The 21357-nt window shown below is 41.5% G+C and overlaps 1 long non-coding RNA gene across 2 annotated transcripts in view; it reads right to left on the bottom strand.

The window, feature by feature from the left end:
• Positions 1–21357, bottom strand: part of LOC127383859 (uncharacterized) — a 76504-nt gene that overhangs the window by 46097 nt on the left and 9050 nt on the right. For both annotated transcript variants that reach the window (XR_007889322.1, XR_007889323.1), the window contains exon 2: positions 1078–1261. This is a non-coding gene — a long non-coding RNA (uncharacterized LOC127383859). The remainder of the gene's footprint in view (positions 1–1077; positions 1262–21357) is intronic.

The following is a 21357-nucleotide window of genomic DNA, read 5'->3' as shown; positions in this document are numbered from 1 at the left end:
CTAGATTATTCCCCTCAGTCAGATGCACTATATCGTTTGAGATACAGAAGCTTAACACAAAGAATTTATTACTACCCCTCTTCATTCACCACTGTTTTGATACAGCAAAAACCCCAATTATTTCTTTCCTGGGAAAGGGACATTCCTACTTGTATATATCATGATTTAACTTGAATGTGAATATGATAACATATCCTGTGCGTATACACGTGTGTGCACATATGGGTGTAAACTACATAACCATCAGTACAAGGATGTTTTCATTCAGGCCTTCAGATAATATAAAACATGATTACTGTGTTGGACACAATGCAACTGCAGACTTTCAGGAAAATGAGTAGAGTTTTTCGGTTTCTAAGAAAGTAACAGTAATAATTGTTGCCAAAAAGTCTCTTTCACCAATGGGACAAAGCTTTCCAAAAAAGAGGCAGTTTACATACAGAAGCATGCAGATCAGCTGCTGCCTGTTCCTACAAGGTACATTACCAGGGAAGAGTCAAGGCCTGATGCATAGAATCATGGTACCCTAGAATGGTTTGGGTTGGAAGGGACCTTGAGGATCATTTCATTCCAACCCCCCTGCCATGGTCTGGGGCACCTCCCACTAGACCAGGTTGCTCAAAGCCCCATCCAGCCTGGGCTTGAACACTTTCAGGGATGGGGCATCCAGAACTTCTCTGGTCAGCTTGTTCCTGTGTCTCACCACCCTCACAGTAAAGAATTTCTTCCTAATGTCTATCCTAAATTTTATCCTGTTCCAGCTTGAAACAATTACCCCTTGTCCTATCACTACATGTCCTTGTAAAAAGTCCCTCTCCAGCTTTTCTGTAGCCCTTTCAGGTACTGGGAGGCTGCTGTGAGATCTCCCTGAGCCTTCTCTTCTCCAAGCTGAACAACCCCAACTCTCTCAGCCTGTCTTTGTAGGATAAGTATTCCAGCCCTCTGATCATCCTTGTGGCCCTCCTCTGATTCACTCTAACAGTTCCATGTCCTTTTTGCTTTGGAATTGGACACAGTACTCCAGGTAGGGTCTCACGAGAGTGAAGTAGAGGGGGAGAATCACCTCCCTTTACCTACTTGTCACGATTCTTTTGATGCAGCTCTGGATACAGCCAGCAGGATATCCTGTGGATTCCAGCCTCAGGATACAGAAGAATGTCAGAAGATGATCAAAACCCATCAGTTTTCCCTGGTATTCAGAGCATGTGGCTAAGTCTCATGTCAGATACCATATCAGGAGAATTACGCCATTATTGTAGTTCTGAAAAATATAAAAGGAAAAATAGGAAGCTAAAGTGTGATGGCTGGAAAGAATATTTAAAAGTTACTTGGTCCAGTGGGTATTTTCTTTTGTAATGAGTATTTCTAAGAGAAAAAATCTTTCTGTCCCTGCTTACTCAAAAATTATGGAAGTAAGAACTTCTCATGTTAGGGAAGCAGGACCTACTTTTCGTATTTATGAAATCCTGGACTTGCTGAGCTTTCCTATGTACACTCTTTGAAGTGAATACCTTTCTATCAGCCTCACTGCATGTTTTAAAAATTAGAATGAAATAATCCTAAATAATCTCAATTTATTTGTAAAGTAGTTTATGGGAAAGTCTTTTACACTGAACATATCATCCCCAGATATCCATGTCCAAGATTCCTCTACTTCTCAGGGATTGCAAGTGCAATTTTTTGCTCTATAGATCTCCAACCCTTTTCAATTATCCACAATTATTCATGTGTATAGGTCACTGTAGAGCATATATGAATTTTCTTTACTTATTGACCTTTTTGTGAACCCTTGAAATACTTTCTGAACCATGAAGAGTTCTTAGACAAAGAGCTGAAAACCATGATACTAGAGGAAAGAGTCATAGCTTAGGAAACCTTACATTTAAAAATTAATAAATAAATACATAATAATAACAAAACCAAACAAACAATCAAACAAAAACCTTATAAAACCAGAGATTTTTCAGGAATGAAAGTGGAGATCTTTCCATATTCAAGTTCTGCGGTTTAAGAAAATGGCCTCCTTTATTATTATTTACATTAGATTAGCACCTACATTCCAATTGACATTGGCAGAGTCAAAGAGATGATGAATTTTTCTTCTTATTTAATATAGGAGTAAATACAGGCACTGCCTTGATCATCTCACCATTTTAAAACTGGACTTACTTCACCCGTATCCATTTTCACAACCAGAATCCAATTCATTAAGAAAAATCCTCCCTTAGGAGAGCAACAGAGAGAAAGACAAAATGACTTTTCAAAGGCAAGTAAACAATCAGCATCACTTGTAGGTAACTTGTCTTTTCTCAATGATGGTGGAAATAGAAAGGGAAGCAGTAAGTTACATTTCAGCCCTCTGGCCTTGCTTGGTGGGACCAGTCAGGAAAATATCTAAAACTTACAACTACATATTTTGAAAGACCCACTGTTGTGTCATGGCGCATTTGTGGGGAAAAGCAGTCTGTAACACTGTTAACATGTTGTATTTACACCATTAAAGGAATACTGTGTTGTATTTTTCTTCTTCTTTCCTTCTTTCTCTACTTCTTTCTTTTTCTCTTTTTTTCTCTTTCTTTCCTCCCTCCCTTCCTCCATTGTTATAGTCCTTTTTTTCAAGACCACAACTAGTGGCCATGGAAAATGACCACAAGATCACTGGCAAATTTTCAGTATATGCTAAATGGAATAATTTGGGTAACCAACTCTTCACCTTCTCATCATTCTAAAGAATTTGCCTACAAGCAAAACCAGAGGGACATTCAAAACACATTAACCACATTTATTATTTTTCAAACTTTCCCATAGATAGGCATTTTTAGATATTGCCTTTAAAACACAACAGTGCTTGTAGACCAAAGACCATTTGTGAAAAATGCTGTTTTGTAGGAAAATATGGGATGAAAAAATTTGCTATTTTCTGTGGAATTGCAATTCCCAGTTTGGACAAGCATACCTGCTTCATCTGGGAAGGATAGGCAGATGCTATCAGGGATCCCTGGTAAACTGAGTTGACTTTGAACTGATGACATAGTAATGAAGGTTTTAAATTCCTGAGACATCCAACTGTCTATTAGCAGCTTTTTAAACCTACTGCATACACACTGATACTAATCTGCTTATTACTGCAGAAATTCTAAACATAAACATTATTATGAAATCCTGTTTTAGCCACCAAGAAAAGTGAGAGATTGAAACACTAGACACCTTTTCTTTGTCTTGTATTCCACGTGTGAGATTGGAGTTAGACATAACAGCCCTGTAACCTGCTCTGGGAGAAAGATAAGCCCTTATGGGACAAAAACAACAGCAATTATTCAAACAATTCAGACTGAAATGCCTTCAGAAAAGATAGCTGAGAAAGAGCGAGGGAGAAACATCACAACTGAGGAACAGAAAGTACAGGAAAGTGTGGTAAGAACACAGCTGTGATCCTTTGTCAATAAATGGTTTCTTTCTTAGAAGGTTAATTAAAAGGATAAAGTTTTTGTAATACACATTGGCACTATCAGTGAGAAAAGGGTTGCCAAAAGGGACAACCCCTTCATCCTATAGAAAAGAAGACAAATGTCTCTGACTATAAGCAATTTTGAATCATCAGGTGTTACTATCAGGCACTTTTTCCTACCTTGTCTGAAGCAAAGAACAATTACACTGTTGATGTGGTATATAAGCCCACTTTCCCTGGTTTGCTTAGATTGCTAAATGTGACTGCCTTCCCTCTTTCAGGTTTTTTTTCTGGACTGATTGTGCTCTGCAGCCTGATTTCCACTTAAGTCTGCTCAGGAATAGGATGCTGAAACGTGATTGTTTCCACTAATAGAGGCTGCCAGTTTTTTAGTGCCACACGCTGCTTTATTGAGCTTCACCCCGAGTGCAAGACTCAGCTGGCAGTGAAAAACAGGAAGCATTTTGGCACACATTTTCCCTTTGTGGGGTGAGAGAGGAAGCAGACGTGAGCCCTGGCTCAACAGTGACACAATTAAAATGGAAACAGAGAGCCTTGCCCTTGGTGTGGCATGAGATCAAACCTGGGTCACCCCTGTAGGCTACCCCACTGCCAAGACCCCCCATTTGGACTGGAGACAGACAAGAAATGTCCATGTTAAAACTCACATGGATGTGGTCTCTGGGGACCTGAGCCAGCAAAGTCAAGGGAAGTCTGTCTGCCAAATTCCACAAAGTCTGGATTGAGATCTATATCCTCCTGTCTATTGAGCAAGGATCTTTCCAACTAAGTGGATAGAAAAAAATTGTCAGGTGAAGATTGCTGCTGTATTTGCTGCTATGAGAGTCTTTAAATGCCTATAGCATTTAAAAGATAGTGGCATCTGGATTTACACTGAGCCAGCTGCACTATGTAATTTACATATATTCTAGACTCAAAAAAGCAAGGTATCTTTTGGTAGTAATTCCTGTAAGTAAGCCCATTTCAGGTGTTATCAAATATAGGATTGAATTTTCCCAACTGTCTAGACACTCTCCAAATCCTCTTCACAGCTGTGCTTGAAAGCAGCCATTGTTAATTCATCTTCATCATTCCTCTCTGATAGTCAATCAGGCCAAGCTGAACCTAGTGATGTTTTGGTACATAAAACTCACTGTATCCACGAGGAGAAAAGAGGCTGACTGTCTTCTTGATAAAATTAATCATTAGGTAAAATATCCAGGAAAATGCTATTTAAGTGGACCACCAGACTGAAAAGCTCCTTTCCAAGGTTGTATTCCACTAGAAACCACCATAAAGAAGGAGAGATATGTCCCATTGGGATGCATATTGCTTTCTCTGGCTATCCTCATCTACACATGGTTGCATACAGCCTGGTAGAAAAGCATGCACCTTTTTCCAAATGGGACCTTTTCTTCCTCTTAGCTTATGACAGGCTAACCTTTTCCCCTGTGTAGCTGCAAAGTGCCTAGAAGGCTGTTGAAAATTTTTGGATGTTAGATTTTGTTTTTCATTTGGGATATTTTGTAATAGTAGCAAACACAGGCAGGGGGACCAATCTTTCTTTCTTCCTTTGGTAAACAATATTAAAAGCAACTTGGAAGCTATGCAGTTTTAAGAACAAAGTATTATCCCATTCTACACCTTAGAATATTTTTTTTTTAGTGTAAAATGAGTGAAAGTGCATAAGAGAGCATTTTATCATGACAGTATTAAAATATGTTTCATTACGTCTGTCAGAATTGGATTCATGAGGATAAAATCCATCCTGAGAAGAAACATTCTCCTGAAATGGCAAAAATTAGATTTCTGAAAGACAGCAAGTTGAAATTTTTATCATCCTCATTAAAAGCCAAATCCTACACTCTTTACCAATGGACAAATAAAATTTCCAAGCTAGTTCCATATTGGTGTTAGCACAGTCAGGATATCAACTCTTTCTAGCAAGGGATACCCTTTCTGTCATAATGCCATGGACAGTTTCTATCTAAGGCAGTGTCATTCCAACAGCCAATTATTCCCACTTAGTGAGCAGAAACTGTGTAACAAGATATGATGGAGTTTCCTGAGATGCAGTGGCAGAAGTGATTAAAAAACCCACTTGGCAATGCTCATCAGCTTCTGCATATTGTTCAGATGATCTGCTAAAGATTACGTAAAACTCTTCACCTCTCTCACTGCAGTGGTTGGGCTTCATCCACATGCAAGGACTGAACATTCATCAAGAACTGTTTGGTGTTTTCTCAGTGTAAATAAAAGGAGAAAGCATTTATACCGTAAAGGCATCTGTAATCTGTAGATCTCCAGGTAATTTACAAAGAAGTCAAAATGTCCATCTGGCAAATGGGAAAGCAGAAGACCAAAGATGAACTGATCAAGCCATGGTACCCCAGCAGCAAAGCCTGGAGAGCCCTAAAGCTAAGACCCCTAACAGATGGCTCAGAAGGAACATTTCGGGAACAAATTCCAACTCTGTTTTCTGTCTCATAACAAATATCTCCTTAAAAAGAGAAGTATTGATCAATAGAAAATAAGATAGGTGAATGAATGGTAGAAATATGACATTCAATCCCCTTAAAATGAAAATAAAAGCAATGTAGATGGTCTGCTCACATGTCATTCACAGGTATGAGTCTATAAAAGCCAGTTTTGCAAGAGTTTGTAGATCTTTTTTTTATGATTGTGTTTCAGCTTCAAATCTTATTGGCTTCTGCCCACAGACTTGTCATCTCTGGAAACTCCGTCTTGTGCTAAGTGTAGGCCCTTTGAGGTCTGAAGCACACAGAATAATAATTTTTAACAGGCAGAAAAGAACTGGGAAGGGAGAAGAAGCAGAAGACAAAGCAGGAAAAGTAAAGAAAGAAAAAAAGAAAATTGAGAGAAAGTAAACAGGAGAATGAGGAAGATTAAGAGAAGACCCACAAGAATAAAAATAGGAGGAGAGATAGGGATATTTGGTTTTAATTATGTTTATTGTAGTTCTTCATGCACAAAATTACAAAGTGAAAACAACATAAACATCTTTGCTGCAGGCATGCTAGGAAACAATCCATAAAGCAAGAAAACATTATACAGGAGCTTGTAGTGACTTACTGCATTATTCACTATGTAGTAATTGCCCACAAGAAATTAATGAGTCTTTTTTCAGTTAGTTTGGCAAATAACTGGAAAGACTTATAGGCTTCTTTGTTGTAGATTCTTTAGCTAAATAACAGATGAGACAACCAAGACCTTTAGAAGCTGGTTGTAAAACTAAAAAATTAGATATGATCTTTGAGACCTCACCTAGAATACTACATCCAGTTCTGGTGCCCCCAGCACAAGAAAGATGTGGACCTGTTGGAAAGTGTCCAGAGAAGGGCCAAAAAATTATCTGAGTGCTGGAGTACCTCTCTTATGAAGACAGGTTGAGGGAGTTGGGGTTGTTCAGCCTGAAGAAGAGAAGGCTCCAGGGGGGACCTCATAGTGGCCTTCCAGTACCTGAAGGGGGCCTACAGGAAAGCTGGGGAGGGGCTTTTTACAGGGGCTTGCAGTGAGATGACAAGGGTATTGGTTTTAAGCTGAAAGAGATTCAGGTTAGTGATCAGGCATAATTTCTTCAGTGTAAGGGTGGTGAAACACTGGAACAGGCTGCCCAGAGATGGTGTGGGGGCTCCATCCCTGGAGGTGTTCAAGGGCAGGTTGGATGGGGCAGCCTGCTCTGGTGGAAGGTGTCCCTGCCCATGCATGGGAGTTGGAACTCAATGATCTTTAAGGTCCCTTCCAACTAAAAAAATTCTTAGATTCTGTGATTTGCAAGAGAGGCACCCCTGCCCCAGAGCAGGACCCATAGTAGCAGGGAGGATATATTCATATAGCAGGAGACAATCTCTGCCCAGGCAACTTGCAGAAAACAGTGGAGAGAAGAAAGAAGCTGTGCTGAAAAGCACAAGTATAAAAGATTTTAAAAGTTCAAACCCCAAATCCTGACAAATTCACAAATCCATCTATAAAGCTGGCCCAGCTTTTGGCTATTCAGACATTACAAGGGACAAGCATAACAGGAATAATCAAGTAATCTAGGCGTGACAAGTTTTGACAGGGTAAAGTCATGCTGCCCAGAGGACTGCATTCTCCTCCCTGCTGATAAGGGCCAACAAGGACACAAATGCCACAATCTTTCCAATTCATCCTATTTCCGTTCCACATTTAGGGCTTGCAGCCATATTCCTAAACCCATGCTCATTTTATTTTTTCTCTTGAAGAAGGAAACTTCAGTAAACCCTTTGACCCAAAGGGCTGAATGGAGAGCACCTCCTCTCCACATCAGATTTCTTTATTTTCCCCTACAGTTTGGATGATGATCACAAAGATTTTTTTCTTTTCATTTCCTTATTACCTGATTCTACCTTTGAACTTTTCTAATTTAGAAACCCATGGCTCTTCAGTGTCTTCATTTCAGATCTCCAGCTGCTGGATTTTCTGTGATAGCAGCAGACAAGTTTAGGATCAGAACCAAACAACTGAGGACCAAATCTTGTTACATGTTAACAGAAGGATATTCTTTCTCCTTATAGCATTGACATCATATATTCAAGTTTCCCGTCAAAACGTCCTTGAAATCTGCTGAGTGTTATCCTTGCCAAACACATTGTCACAAAACTTCTGTGTGTTTCTAACAAAAGCAACTGAACTGGTTGGTGAAACTTCTGTCTAAATAAATAAATAAAATCAACAAACTATCAATACCCAACATCAATGTAAAATCATAAGGAATCCTCTACATTCCCAAAGGAGATGTGTGTGTATAGGTTTATCTGTGTGTGCCCATATCCTGCCCAGCATGACTTGGCACCTGAGCTCCGAGGAGCTGGCACACCTGCAATGTCAGGAGTGCAGCGGGTGTCACAGGAGGAGCCTCACGAGTCACCACATGGGTAGCGATTAATTGGCACAGCACATCACTGAAGCTCAGGTCAGCCCTGGACTATAGGGACCAGCAGACTGAGCATCTTTTACAGAGCCAGCCGCCTCTGACAGTCATTAAACACACCTGCCCGACTGACCAGTCAAACATGATTGATGCATGCTGCTTTCTGGAACAGTCTGTCTTCTCTTATGTTCTTAACCTGCTGCACTAATACTGTATCCCTCTCTTAAAACCCTCTATCAGAGCCAAAGGGTGTCCATGGAAACCTTTCTTGCTTTACACTAGCTATGCAGTCTGTTGTTACACTTTCACATCAGATTTGTTACTGGTGCTTATTCTCTTGGAATGAAACAGTAAACTTGTCTGGAGACGTCCTGAATTATTCATAGACAACATGTACAAAGATAAGTCAGGGCATGAGATGTACCTTGGTATTGAAGCCAACATGGTGTTTAAGGGTGAATTATGTTCGTGAGGCTTTGTGGAAGAGCTGCATCTCAACCACTGTGAGTGACTAGGAATGGGGAAACAATCATTAAGACCTGCAAGACAATTTGCCTTTGACAATGGAAGTCAGGAAAAGTTTTGACACAGCAGCTGTCTTTGCCTCACTCTGTGAACACAGGCCTGAAGTCACCTCCAGGTTTGTATTTAGATTTTCAAAGGAGCAATTTTGTGGGCACACAGAGGTAAGTATATCTGATAGTACTTAGACAGCTAATAACTTCATTATGCCTGTCAAGGAAGTAGTTAGATGACTAAATATCATTGACTATTGGCTCTGGAGCTGCAGATGGAAAACCACACATAGAAGCTGGATAAACCAGTCAATTCCAGATTTGTTATTCAGCATCGCTTTTGAGCTTATTTTTTCACAATAATGCTGTATTCGCCATAAAAATATTTGTGCCTTACAAACAATTTCTGCCTTCCTCTGAATTCTGGAACAGAAAGAACCAGAAGCTAGTATTTGTGAACCATTAGTGGACCTGCCTTGGAAACAATAGGTCCAGTTCTGACTGCACATCACTCCACTACACCTCCTGTGACTTTGATTTCTAGTCTTAGTCTGCAGGATCAGAAATGGGCCCATTTACAAAGTCATCACCTAATCAGCTAGTCATGCTTTTCTAAAAAAACATGTACATCTATTATTCTGAGAAAAATAAAGTTAATTTCCCCTTGGCGATCTCCATCTGTGAGTATGTGGACTGGTAACACCAGCCTTCACAAGCCTCCAGGAGTTTGTCCATGAGTGTCTCATCAGCACTGCAACAACAGGCACTCCACACATGAACAGTGGAAAGACTTTGCATGGTAGTTGCATGGGAGATGAAGTGATTCCGTTCTGGAAACATTTCTGTAAGCATGTCATCCTTGTCCAAACTGGAAAAATGTTTTTGAAATCACAAAAACTTTGAAAGAAGAGAAAGTGGTTTCTGACCCAGCTATAACCATTAGCAGACTTAGGGAAGCATCCTAATTTGAAGATGTTTGTCTGAAAAGCAAGGTCCCATGGGTTACAGCAAAAGCTAATGGATTTCAAAATAATACACCTACCTCCCAAAACCACTGTTGGTTGACCAGTTTCACCACTGGAAAGAGACTTCTGTTTATAAAGGACATGTTCCTATTTAGATTAACTAAAACTTCCCTCTGTGCTATCTTTATTTTAAAACCAGATTTATACCAGTTAGCAATTCTTCCCTGAAGCAGCTTACAGATCTGTGCCATCGCAGTTGGCGTCTGACTTTAAGCTGTCAGTTATGTAGCACTGCAAGATGCTTTTAACTTGAATTATATATATAACTTATATTTAAATTATTTCAGAATTGTGTATAGAGCCTTGTTTTTAAACACTTGTTCTCTTTCTGGAGCTTGTGTACACGTGCACAGTTTGTGAGGAATCCAAGAATTTCATGATTCTAATACTCCTACAGAACATGACTAAATATTCAGCAACGCTTCAAATTAACTTAGTGCCCCACCCCAGCAGATCAGCTCTTCAAACAACCTACATTCCTTCACCTGGGAGTGGAAGGAAATCACAAAAAAAAAGTAAATAAAGGAGTGAGATGGAAAGCATTTTTGCTGTGAGATTTTCCTGATTCTCAACTCCCTGAGAAACAAAGCAAAGAGCAATGCTTGAAATGTCCCTTCATCATGGTAGAGAAAAACTGCTTACAGATCAGAAGGACTGTCCATATTCATCTTGACCAATACCTTACTCTGATAGGCCACTGAATCCAGAGAGAGATCTCAATGCCTAATATTTTAGAAACATAACAGATACAAGTGAGATGCCCCTTACAGCAGCACTTCTGCCAAGCTCTCACTGTGGGCTGTAGTTGAGGGGAGGAAGAGTTTTCAGGGTATTTTTTTCTGCTGTTTTGCAGAAGGCCATTCTTCTCACTCAGCTTGCTCCCCCAGACTACTACATAAAGCAGCACTAAGCTTGAGTTCTTGGTTCCCAATGTAATTTTCACACTTAACCTATCTTTTGGGGGTGGAGGGTTGAGTGGGAACCTAGTTGCACACATATGCATATTTGAGAGTATGCTTCTCCATCTGAATTTGCCTTTCCATATGTATTAGGCAAATATCTTGATGACACCAGACCTTCCTTCCAAGCTATCTGAAGTGATTAACTCAGGAATTTTGAAAAACTTTTCCTTTTTTCCCCCTGTAATGATTTGATTACCATAAAGCAGCCTGCTAGCAGACAAACCGATGAATTTTGCCCCATGCTGACCAAAGCCTTGGTGCAAGGTCCATATTTTGCCATTTAGCTTAAAATGAAACTCACATGTCTATCAGTCATAGCTGAGAGCACTACTGCTCTTCAGCAGAGATTTTTGCCTTCTGAGGAGGTGATATGTGTTCCATACACCTCTGAATCACATTCTGCCTTTTAGATTTTGCTATGCAATGATGACACAGCAAATTACACCCTTGTAATACAAAAGGATAATATTTTTCTAGCAAGAGTTCATATGGCTGTGACCAGCTGGTCCAAAATGGTTAGCAATGGTAGGTTCTCAAAAGGCTGCTGGTACTGCAGCTCCTCAGAATCTCTAATTCCCAGTTTTTAGGCTTGAAAAGAATGTAGCATCTTGCATGAAGGCTTTCCACTCTGGATCATACAGCCGTGGGAGTTTCAGAAGAGTGTAAGTCTGCTCTACTGTAAGAAGCTCATCTTACATCTTGTGTCTTGTTCTCAAGATGAGACAACATCTTTGACGACATCTATGTCTGCACGTTGATGATGTGGGAGATAGTGCTACCCCTAAATTCTCTGCACCTCAAAAATGTGAGCAAGAGAAACTCCATTGCACAGCATATGCTGCTACTTACTTTGACTTGACACTGATGGATGCATTCAAGTATTTACAAGCTGCCTGATGAGATGATTCAGAGAAAGTTTGAAAGAAACAGCACGGCTGACACCCCTGCTTGAAGGGGGAGGAAGTGGGAGGGAAAGATTGCCTTGAGATCAGAGTTTGCGGTTTTTTAAAATGCTGCTGCTTCACAAGCCTACTCTTTGTGCTGGAGTAATTATGTGGGTGTACTAGGAAAAAAAGCTAAGCCCCTTGAGAGAGGTCTGGCTGTGGGGAAACCCATATTTATAAAGCTTGGAGAAGTATAGCAGCTCAGTAGTCCCAGAGGAGGACATGCAAGCCTAGAGCAGTTACTGGGACAGTTTTGGAATGGTTTGAGGAGCAGGTCAGTCATCCATGGGCATTGAGCTCACCTTTCCATCCTCATGCCTGTACAACTCCTCCCTGCTGGGGACCTCCCCCATTGTCTGGCATTGCACAAGATCAGCAGGGTTTCGCCTCTAACTTGAGGGCTGCTTTATTTGAGGGCTTCTATGACCATGTAAGGATGTGAACAAGAGTAGGGACTGGAAGGTCAAAAAAACATACAGATCTCTTCGTCCTAACCCTGTGTGGGGCTGGGCCCCAGAGATGTGCCCTGGTACTCACCTCCACCAGGCACTCTAGCTTGGAGGCAGGCTAGACCCATGATAAGGGACAGAGTAGCTGTCCTGGAGATTGCATCTGTCATCACTGACTCTTTAGTGAGCAGAAAGCAGAAAGAAACATGCATACTGTTCTGTGAATTACCATTTTTGAGCTGCTGGGCAGGAAATACCTGCATCAAGCTGGGAAGGCACTCCCATAAGCCATTGCATTTAACTCTTTTCCTCCATTTTCCAGGCAGTTTGTGCAGGTCACAGAGCAACAGCATAGAAGAAAAGCCAGAGGAGCTGGCTTTCTGCACAGATGCATAGAGGAATGATGCAGCTTTACTTGTCTTTATACCACCTACCCATGTCACAGCACAGGGAGGGGAGGAGCCTTTGTGAAGGCAATGGTCCAAGAGAAGAGTGTGGTTAAAACCAGGACTTCATTCTCAAGACAACCATCCTCATACTATAACCAGCACTGTAAGAAGTCCCACAGGTAAAGGGTTGCCCAGGAAGAGGAGGAAAAAGACCATTTCAGCTACCAAGTGTATGCTACCCCTCACTAAGTCCTAATGGGAATTTTGTAACATACCCCTGTGCAATGACAAACCAAGGATGGGAGCTTTTTCTTGTATGCATTGCTGTTTTAATGAATGAGATAAGCTCCCTTCAGAGTCCATTTTGGGCAGCTCAGGAAACAATCTGGGAATTTCTAGAGCACCCTCTGTCTGCAGCTCTCACCAGCATGCCCGGGCAAGCTCCACGCCACCTGTGGGGGCCTGGTAGAAGTGCTGCTGTGGAAGTGGGAGCTGGGCCTGGGTTAACTACCCCAGGACCTACCCAGGTGCTGTAGCAGAGGCATACCCTAACTTGCAAAAGGAATGTGATGTAAAAGAATTATTCTCCACCCAAGGTAATATCACATGCTACTATTTATATTCTTTTATATCCTCTAGGGGATTGAATACTTCTGGATGCTTCCTGTTCCTTAAATATATATATATATAGGGGGAAAGATTGAGAAACTCCTGGAAAATCCTAAGATGGCTGTCTTGTTCTGAAGAAATTAGAGTATTTATCTCTCTCAAAAGTTTTTTGTAAAAATCTCTAATTACATTACAAGATCTTTCATTTCTGTGGAATTTCATTTTTCTGTCAGACTTCACGAAAAGGGATATTTTTCTTGTCAATCTTGTGGAACTACAAAAAAAAAAGAAAGAAAAAAAAAAAGACACATTTTCCTGACACACTATGGTGGTGAAATTTCGTTTGGAATGAAAGACATTACAGAAATGTAGGTGTATTGTTATTGTTGAAAATAATTTTATGTAACAGAAAGTTGATGGATTTGTAAGTCTTTTTTGGATGTGAGATGTAGTTGTTACTCATTTCCCAGTGCTCACAGAACCAGCTGCCCCTGCTAATGCCAATGGGAGAATGTTGATGGACTGCTGAGGGAACCAGTTTGGGCCACCAGTACCTCAACTTAATTGTTCTTTTCTTTTAGGAATACAAAAGAGCAACACTCTGACTGGCAGAGTGCAGTGAGGAAATAACCTTAATTGCTAAAGCAGTAGAGCTTAATACAAAGTATGACACATGAATAAAAACGAGGAGAATGGAGCCTCTAGCTGAAAAAAAAAAAAAAAAAAAGTGCTATATGAGGTTTTAAAATGTTCCCTTGCATGCATATATGCAGTGTTTTATACAGTAACCATAAAAATGACATGGTTGTTTTATACCTTTCAAGCAGAAGCAACCTGTTTTGACTTTGTAGCACTTGGTGAGTCATTACAGAAACTGATCTTACTAAGGCTTTGCCATTTCTTTTGTTCTTACTGAGATCACTAAATAAAAAAAAGGCTTTGGTAATATGTATGCTGAAAACAAAATAATGTACATGTGCACTGTCTCCTGATCCCTGCCATGTGCTGGCTTGGGTAGTGGGCTTGCTCTTTCTTAGTCATCACCAAGCTAGTAGGCACTGGCGCCAGAGCCCCACTGGAGGCACAATATGCTTCCTCCCTTCCCACAAGTCCACGGGGTGGAGAAATGAGGGTGTCCTTTTGCTTCTAGGTAGGCTTAGACACTGTGTGAGCTGGTGTTGCTGGTGGCTGTGTTGGCACCTGGCTGAGCTCAGCACACCTGGCCATCCACCATGTCCCAGAGTACACCAAGCCCCTCAAGTCAGAGCTGGAGATCCAGGTGCCATTGCCCATCACAGGTCCTTGGGCTCATGCCCTGGCTGAGACCCATTTGCTGAGCCCCTCTGCCCTGCAGAGCCCCAGGTCTGTGCCATCCCAAGCCTGGCCCTCCAACCCAGCTGGTGTAGAGCTTCCCTTTTAAACTGAGCTCTGCATGGGGAGCAGCACAAATTAAAGCAGGAAGACAAAGACACCAGAAAGACTTTGCCCATAGTCCATGATCATACCCTTGCTCTCCTTAATAATCAAGTACCAGAAATGAAAGCACTTTACAGGAAGAAAAGCAACAACTAACCTATAAATAAAGCATTGCAGTCCTTCTCTGTGTAATTTTTCTTCCCCCAAGCAATCCGCTAGTGTTTCTGCAACACAGGGGTTATCAACTCATGAGTGGGAAAGGAGGGGTCTGATGTGAGCGTGAGCAGGTTGTGCTGCAGATGACATACTGCAGAAAGAACTGTTACCCACATCCACCTCTTCTACAAGATGTGGCACATTGAATCCAAAAAAATGGGAGAGGTCCCTGCAATATGGGATCATCTTATCTCTGAATCCAAACATCTCTGCATTTTATTTACTTACTTTTGAAGGCTGAATAAGCAGCTAAGTGTGCAGAGAGGCAGCAGGGTGTTCATTTGCTTTATTGTTCATACCTTCAATTTTACTCTGTCTGGTTGTGTATGTTATTCTGTTGCTGTGTATGAGTGGACTCTCTCATGGTGTCTGAAAGCTCGTCAATAAAAATAACTGCAAAAAGAAAGGAACAGCTTTCCTATTGTGCGGCACTTTCAAGTTATCTCTTGATAGCAAGTGGTCAGATGTCACCACTATAAAACTGCAGTATTCTGGGATAATGTATAACCCAAACAATAAATCCAGTATTGTATTCCTAGTCTTTCACATCAGATATGCAAGACCCAGTGTCACTGCTTTTTCCTTCAATTTAACCAGGGTTGGTCTGTCTGCTTAAGCTGAATGTTCTACTGACTCCTACTCCTTTCTAAAACTAACCCACTTCATCTGCTGCCTGAATAAAAAGCTTCGCGTTAGTCACGACGTCTTCCTGCACTATTTTATTCACAAAGTTTGACAGAAAAATACATGTTACGAAACCAACTTTTAATGCCTGTTGGAAATAGGTCCAAACCTGCCTGGGCAGCTGTCCTCCTGTGAAACTGAAGGCAGCATTAAGAGCTCGAATGTGTTGGACTCCTACTTGCTGTGTTGCGATGCAGAGGTACCCGCTTATCAAAGACCATCATGCTGAGTGGACCACAGGCCTCTCAAAGCCAGTAATTCACCTCTGACAGTGGTCAATAGTAGGTGCCTTGGGGGAGGAGAAGAGGACAAGAAAATGTGGTGATTAATCCCACAGTATGTTCCCACCTTTTTTCAATCTGCTGCTTACTGAATTTTCAAGCCAGATGTGCTCACAGTTTTAATAGCTTTGGAAGTGGTTTCTTTCTAGGATTTTGGTAATTTTATGAAGCGGTAATTTGGTGATTTTATGTCAGACTTTCCACCCCACAGCTTCCTAAGTAATGAGTTCAACATATTCAAAGGTCATACAATGCATAAAACACTTTTTAAATGTGCTTCACATCTTCAGATAACACTGGAACAGATTGGCTGAAGAGGCTGTAAGATCTGCATCCTTGGAAGTATTCAAAACCAGGCAAGACAAAGCCCTGACCCAAGCTGGCCCTGCTTAGAGACAGGATTGGACCACATTACCTCCAGGGATTGCTTTCAGCCTAAATTGTTCTGTCTTTATAACTTCTCAGAGTGTCCACCACCTTTTTTAGCATTAATCAGTGAAACACTGCTTTCTTTTCACTTTCCCTTTATCCACTCATCATGTCTTTTATGATCGCATGAACCACCACAAACCAACAAACCCTCTCTGCCCTGGCCAGGTCTCTCTTTTCCGAATGTAAAGGGGATTATGCTATATAGCTTCTCCCTGTAGGGGACATGCCCCTTACCTTCGCTCACTTCTAGTCATTCTCTGAGCTGTTTAAATTCTACTTCATCCCTTCGGAGACAAAAAGGAGGGACAAAAACTCCCTGCAGTTCAGGATGTGAGCAAGCTAGCTAGACTTGTCCTGATAATCCCAGTCTGGTCAACTTTCTGAGAGGCACTGGGTAATAAGTCAACACTTTCTCTGTAATGACTCCTATTTCTCTCTCTTGATCATGACTGCAGTCCCATCTTACAGCATACTTACTCCTCTCCCCATGACTCCTCTTCAACCTTGCACTTCACCAGTTGAGGTAATGCTGGTGTTTGTGGGGCTGTATGGTAAGCCAGACAGCCTCAGCAGCAGTTATCACCAAAACAGAAAAACCTCTAAGAGGGGAAAGCTGCAGCTCCTTGGCAGCCTCAGTTGCCATGGCTGCTGGCCACTGCAGCCACCTCTGCTGCTCTGCCCTCTGCCCCACAGCCCTGCCCCTCTCCTGCCGCACCTCCAGGGTCCCTCCGTCCGTGACCTGCCACCCTTCAGAGCACTCACCCAGCAGAAACTAACCCCTTGGGGGGGGAAATAAAAATAAAATAAAAAGGAACAGGTAGTTTTCTTCCAGGTCAACACCACAAAAGAGCTATGCAAAGGAGCGGGAAACACCTGAGCCAGCACATAGAGGAAGGCTGGGACTGTGGGAGAGGGGCAGACGGTGAGACCAGGCTGCAGCAGAGCCATTACGTCAGCTTAGGCTGCTGTGGGGCTGCAGCTGGACACATGGTTATCAGAGAGGAGGTCAGGGAAGCTGATCCCCTGAGGAAGGAAGCTGCTAATGAGCATCTTTCCTTCTTCCCTTTCTCACATGCAGAAGTGCAATGCTTTTAATGGTAATAACTATTATATATCATTATTACATTATGGTTTGTTTTTTTTTTTTCCCAGCAGATCCTCATCAGCTTTACATAAAGTCTGTCCTCACAAAGCTGTGTGAGGTATATACCATAGAAGGCTGTCTTACAGGTAAATAAGAATTCCTTCATGTAATATTATGGGGAGGAGAATCAGGAGAAGCCTAATGCCTAATGCAGCTGTACATAGTACATGCTTAATTCCTTTTTGTGCTTTTCAGGTTCTTATCAATAGCTGAGATGGTTCTCTTATCTTGTAGTATCTGTAGCCTTTCTTCCAATTTCTCTTCCCTAAGTAGAATGGCTCAGGTTAGATGCCTCACACAGATCAGGAAAACAATTTTCTGTCTGGGACAGAGGACTCCACTTTTTCACATATCTCTTCAGAAATCCCTTCAGATTTCTCTTCAGAAATCTGCAAAAGATACTCCCTGCTCTTCTAATAGGTAAGGGGACATCAAGGGTCTCTGCTCTCTCACTATGGCTCCTGACAGCAATCTTCATGGGCCTGAGTCAGAAAAGCATATCCACATTTTTTTAAACCTATCTGTGTTCAGGAAAGCAGTGTAATCAGGAACATTTGTACTCACATGCAAACCCCTTGTACTGCCAATGAACTCTTGTAGAAAGTGAGCATCATACCCACAAGACAATAAAAATAAAGTGGACCACTTTGACAATAAAGCATTGTAAGGTAACATAATTTGTGGGACTTTCTGTCTAAAGTTTAAAATAGTCATCATATTGACTTTTTGTATGATATGACTTTGAAAATGATATTTGCTCATGTAATTAGAGACTGTACTGACACAAAGGAGTCAAATTCAGACTCTGTGTGCAACCTGAACATTGTAGTTTTCTGGCATCTGTTTAAAATGTATTCTCAGTGCACTCTTTTATAGGTTTCTTTCCTCCTCTCCTAGTCAATATTCTAAGGTATTTTAAAAGTATAAAAAAGTGCAGAAGGAAAAAAAGAGAACTATTATCCCAACAACCTTAGCTGTGCCAATCCTACATACCTCTAAATATTGGCAGGAGAAAATGTCTTCTTCACACTCTGAGAGCCATGAGCACACCAAAGACACCACCAGCAACAACCATTTCTAGTTTTGCAAAACCTGATCGTAACCTGAACCACCATCGCAAACTTAGACTGGCCCACCAAATGCTTTCCACCAGAAGATCCCTAAGCGAGTTAAGAAGAAAGGCAAGCGTTATTGTCCCCATTTCACACTCACACAAGGGTAATGGTTTCCAGAGAAATGAAGGAACGTATCTTGAGGAGAGAGGTCAGGAGCAGTAAAAAGGCTCACCTAACCCCCCAAACCACGACCATCTCCTGGAGTATGCTGCCTCCTATGGAGCTTTCTGTCATCAGAGGACACCCTATCACCCTGTTACAGCACCCCACTCCATTCCATTCCAGTAAAAGCAAGAAGAGTAAGATCGAGGCCCCTCTCATGCCTAATTTTTTTTTTTTTTTTTTTTTTTTGCTCTGTAGTTGGCTTCCATGTAAAACAAAACCTACTTCTGCACCAAACATTACCAAATAATGTAATGTAAGCCACTCGCACTGAGCATCATAGCTCTGTCTTGACTCAAGCCACTGGACATTTAGACCATGACTGCTGTCTAAGGCAGCTCTGAGACCTCTGATGGAGCAGCACCCCTTTCCCCTGCATCGAGCAAGGAAGACATGGTGTTGGCTCCCACTGTTCCTCCAAAGCAGCCAGGCATACCGTACCTCCCGAAAGAAACGGCAAGAGCTTTCTCTAGGCTTGCCCAGGGAAGGCCTTGCCCTGAAATTGTTGCAGAGAAGAGAGCTGTACAAATAATTTTTCTGTTAATGAAAACACGACTTGCAGAGCAACAGGCTTGGCTCCCAGAACACAAAGATAAGGCAGGATGCGGGAACTGCTTTCCATCCTGGCCACAAACCCAGAACCACATCCTCTCTCTCAGGAATGACCCACTGTTTTTTCCTCTGTTGCCTATTACAGACCATGAGGATGGTGGATGTCCCACTCCAGGCTGAAAGGGATTGTTTACCCTGTTATGAATATCATGCCTCGGCAAAGTGGGATTTTTCAGCAGCCCACAACTAGTCAAATCACAGCCTCTGTAACCAGAGTACAGAGATGCACTCCTGCTCTGCAAGGGCTCCCTTTCCATCCTGCAGCAGATTTCTGCTTCTGATAGTTCAACAATGGGCTCTTCAAAACAAAGAAATACAAATGCAACCACTTTTCTGCCCCTCTTGTTTTTAACTAGACAATGGTCTTTTCATATCCTCCAGATTAAAACATGATGAGATGGCTTTGCTTAAACCTGTACGCTAATATACATATTTTCATGCTGAGGCAATGTTGAATGAGCTCAGTCCTTCCTAACTGAACAATTTCTATCTGACAGGTATTGCTTAAGTAGGTTCCCAGTGATTAAAACCCAAACCTGAAAAGATACCCTTCATTATTATGGCAGCAATCCTAGTAAACAGGGAATCATGGTTGAAGTGCTAACAACATTTTGTTTATTCCCACCTTCCCATATCAGCAATCCCACTAACACCCAGGACAGGCCTACCTTTAGGTGAGCAAGTATTGAGCATTCAATACCACTGGCATTCAGTTAGCAGCTCTTGTGCAAGCTATGGAAGGGCTCAATTTCTGCACTATTATTCCCCCTGAAACAGGACAAAACTCTACAAAAAACAAGCCTTTTCACAGCTGTGATGAAGTCACACTCTCATATATTCTAACAAAAGAATGAAGCCCAGAAAAGTCAGAGTTGACAGTATAAATTAATCCTTCTTAATATTTGCCTAGCAGTTTAATCTCCAATACCACTAACCTACATTTGTTTAAAAACAATCAACTGGTCTCTATTTCAATAGTAGTTTTGTATGCTCTAGAATCAATTTTCCCTATTTGTACTCTCTTCTGTCCCTTCATGAGTTTAATCGCATTATTTAAAAATGCACAAGAACTATAAATATCAGAAAAAGCAAACCTTTCAGCCATGAGGCTGAGTGGAGACATGCAGATCAGTAAACACATTTCCTGAGTAATAGCACACTACACAGTTTGTAAAATGCAATTACGCAGTAGCAGCTCTTATCAGGAAACTTATTTACACTGATTCCTTGTAGCAATAGATCAAAGAACTTATTTTACTGACCTATATCTGTACTTAATTGTACAGCAGTTTCTTACATAAATAAGCAAGTCATCTTCTTTTTCTGAATAATTTCCTACTAATGGACAGCAGTTTTCCTGACATAGATGCTTTGCAAAGATTAATTCTTGAAAATTAGAATAGATGTCTGAATTTAATATAACTTCTCTTTGGAAAATTGCAGACATCAGAAGCACTGGCTGTCTGTGGAGGAAAAGAGCCATACAAACAATCAGGTCATCATCCTGAGAAGAGACTAGCAGGTGGTCAAATCTCAGAAATAGCTAATTTTTTTTCTCCTTCTATTTTCTCTTTTATCTGAACTCACCTATAGAACTGTCTAGAAAAGTATAATATCCATCCATAAAAGAAAGACAAGGAGCACGGGAGGCACCCAAATCCTGGCTCCCACTCCTTTAGCAGCCAGGGGTACACAGGGTTTCTCTACTTCCCAGCCATTCAACCAGGCTGCCATTGAAGCAGAACTTCCAGTACAGCTGAGCAGCCAGTGGTGACTCCTTTATGGGGGATTTAAAGCATTTTTTTTTCCATTCTGCTTTACAAATTCCCCACAAACAGTGTAAAGGCTCCTCACATAGGATACACCACCTCTGGATTTTTGCCCTCCATGCAGTCCTACTCATTTTAGGGAGCTAAATAATCTGGCTGCTTCACCACAGTCAGGAATACCTGCAAGCACATCAGCAGCAATCAACAGCAGGCTCCAGACAGCATCAGATGTGGTTTTCTGTGATTATCTGTAGCAGAGCAGCTGGGCTGAGA

Source organism: Apus apus, chromosome 1 (assembly GCF_020740795.1).
Source record: "Apus apus isolate bApuApu2 chromosome 1, bApuApu2.pri.cur, whole genome shotgun sequence".
Lineage (NCBI taxonomy): Eukaryota > Metazoa > Chordata > Aves > Apodiformes > Apodidae > Apus > Apus apus.
The sequence above is the reverse complement of the archived record's forward strand: the minus strand, read 5'-3'. Positions and strand labels throughout refer to the sequence as shown.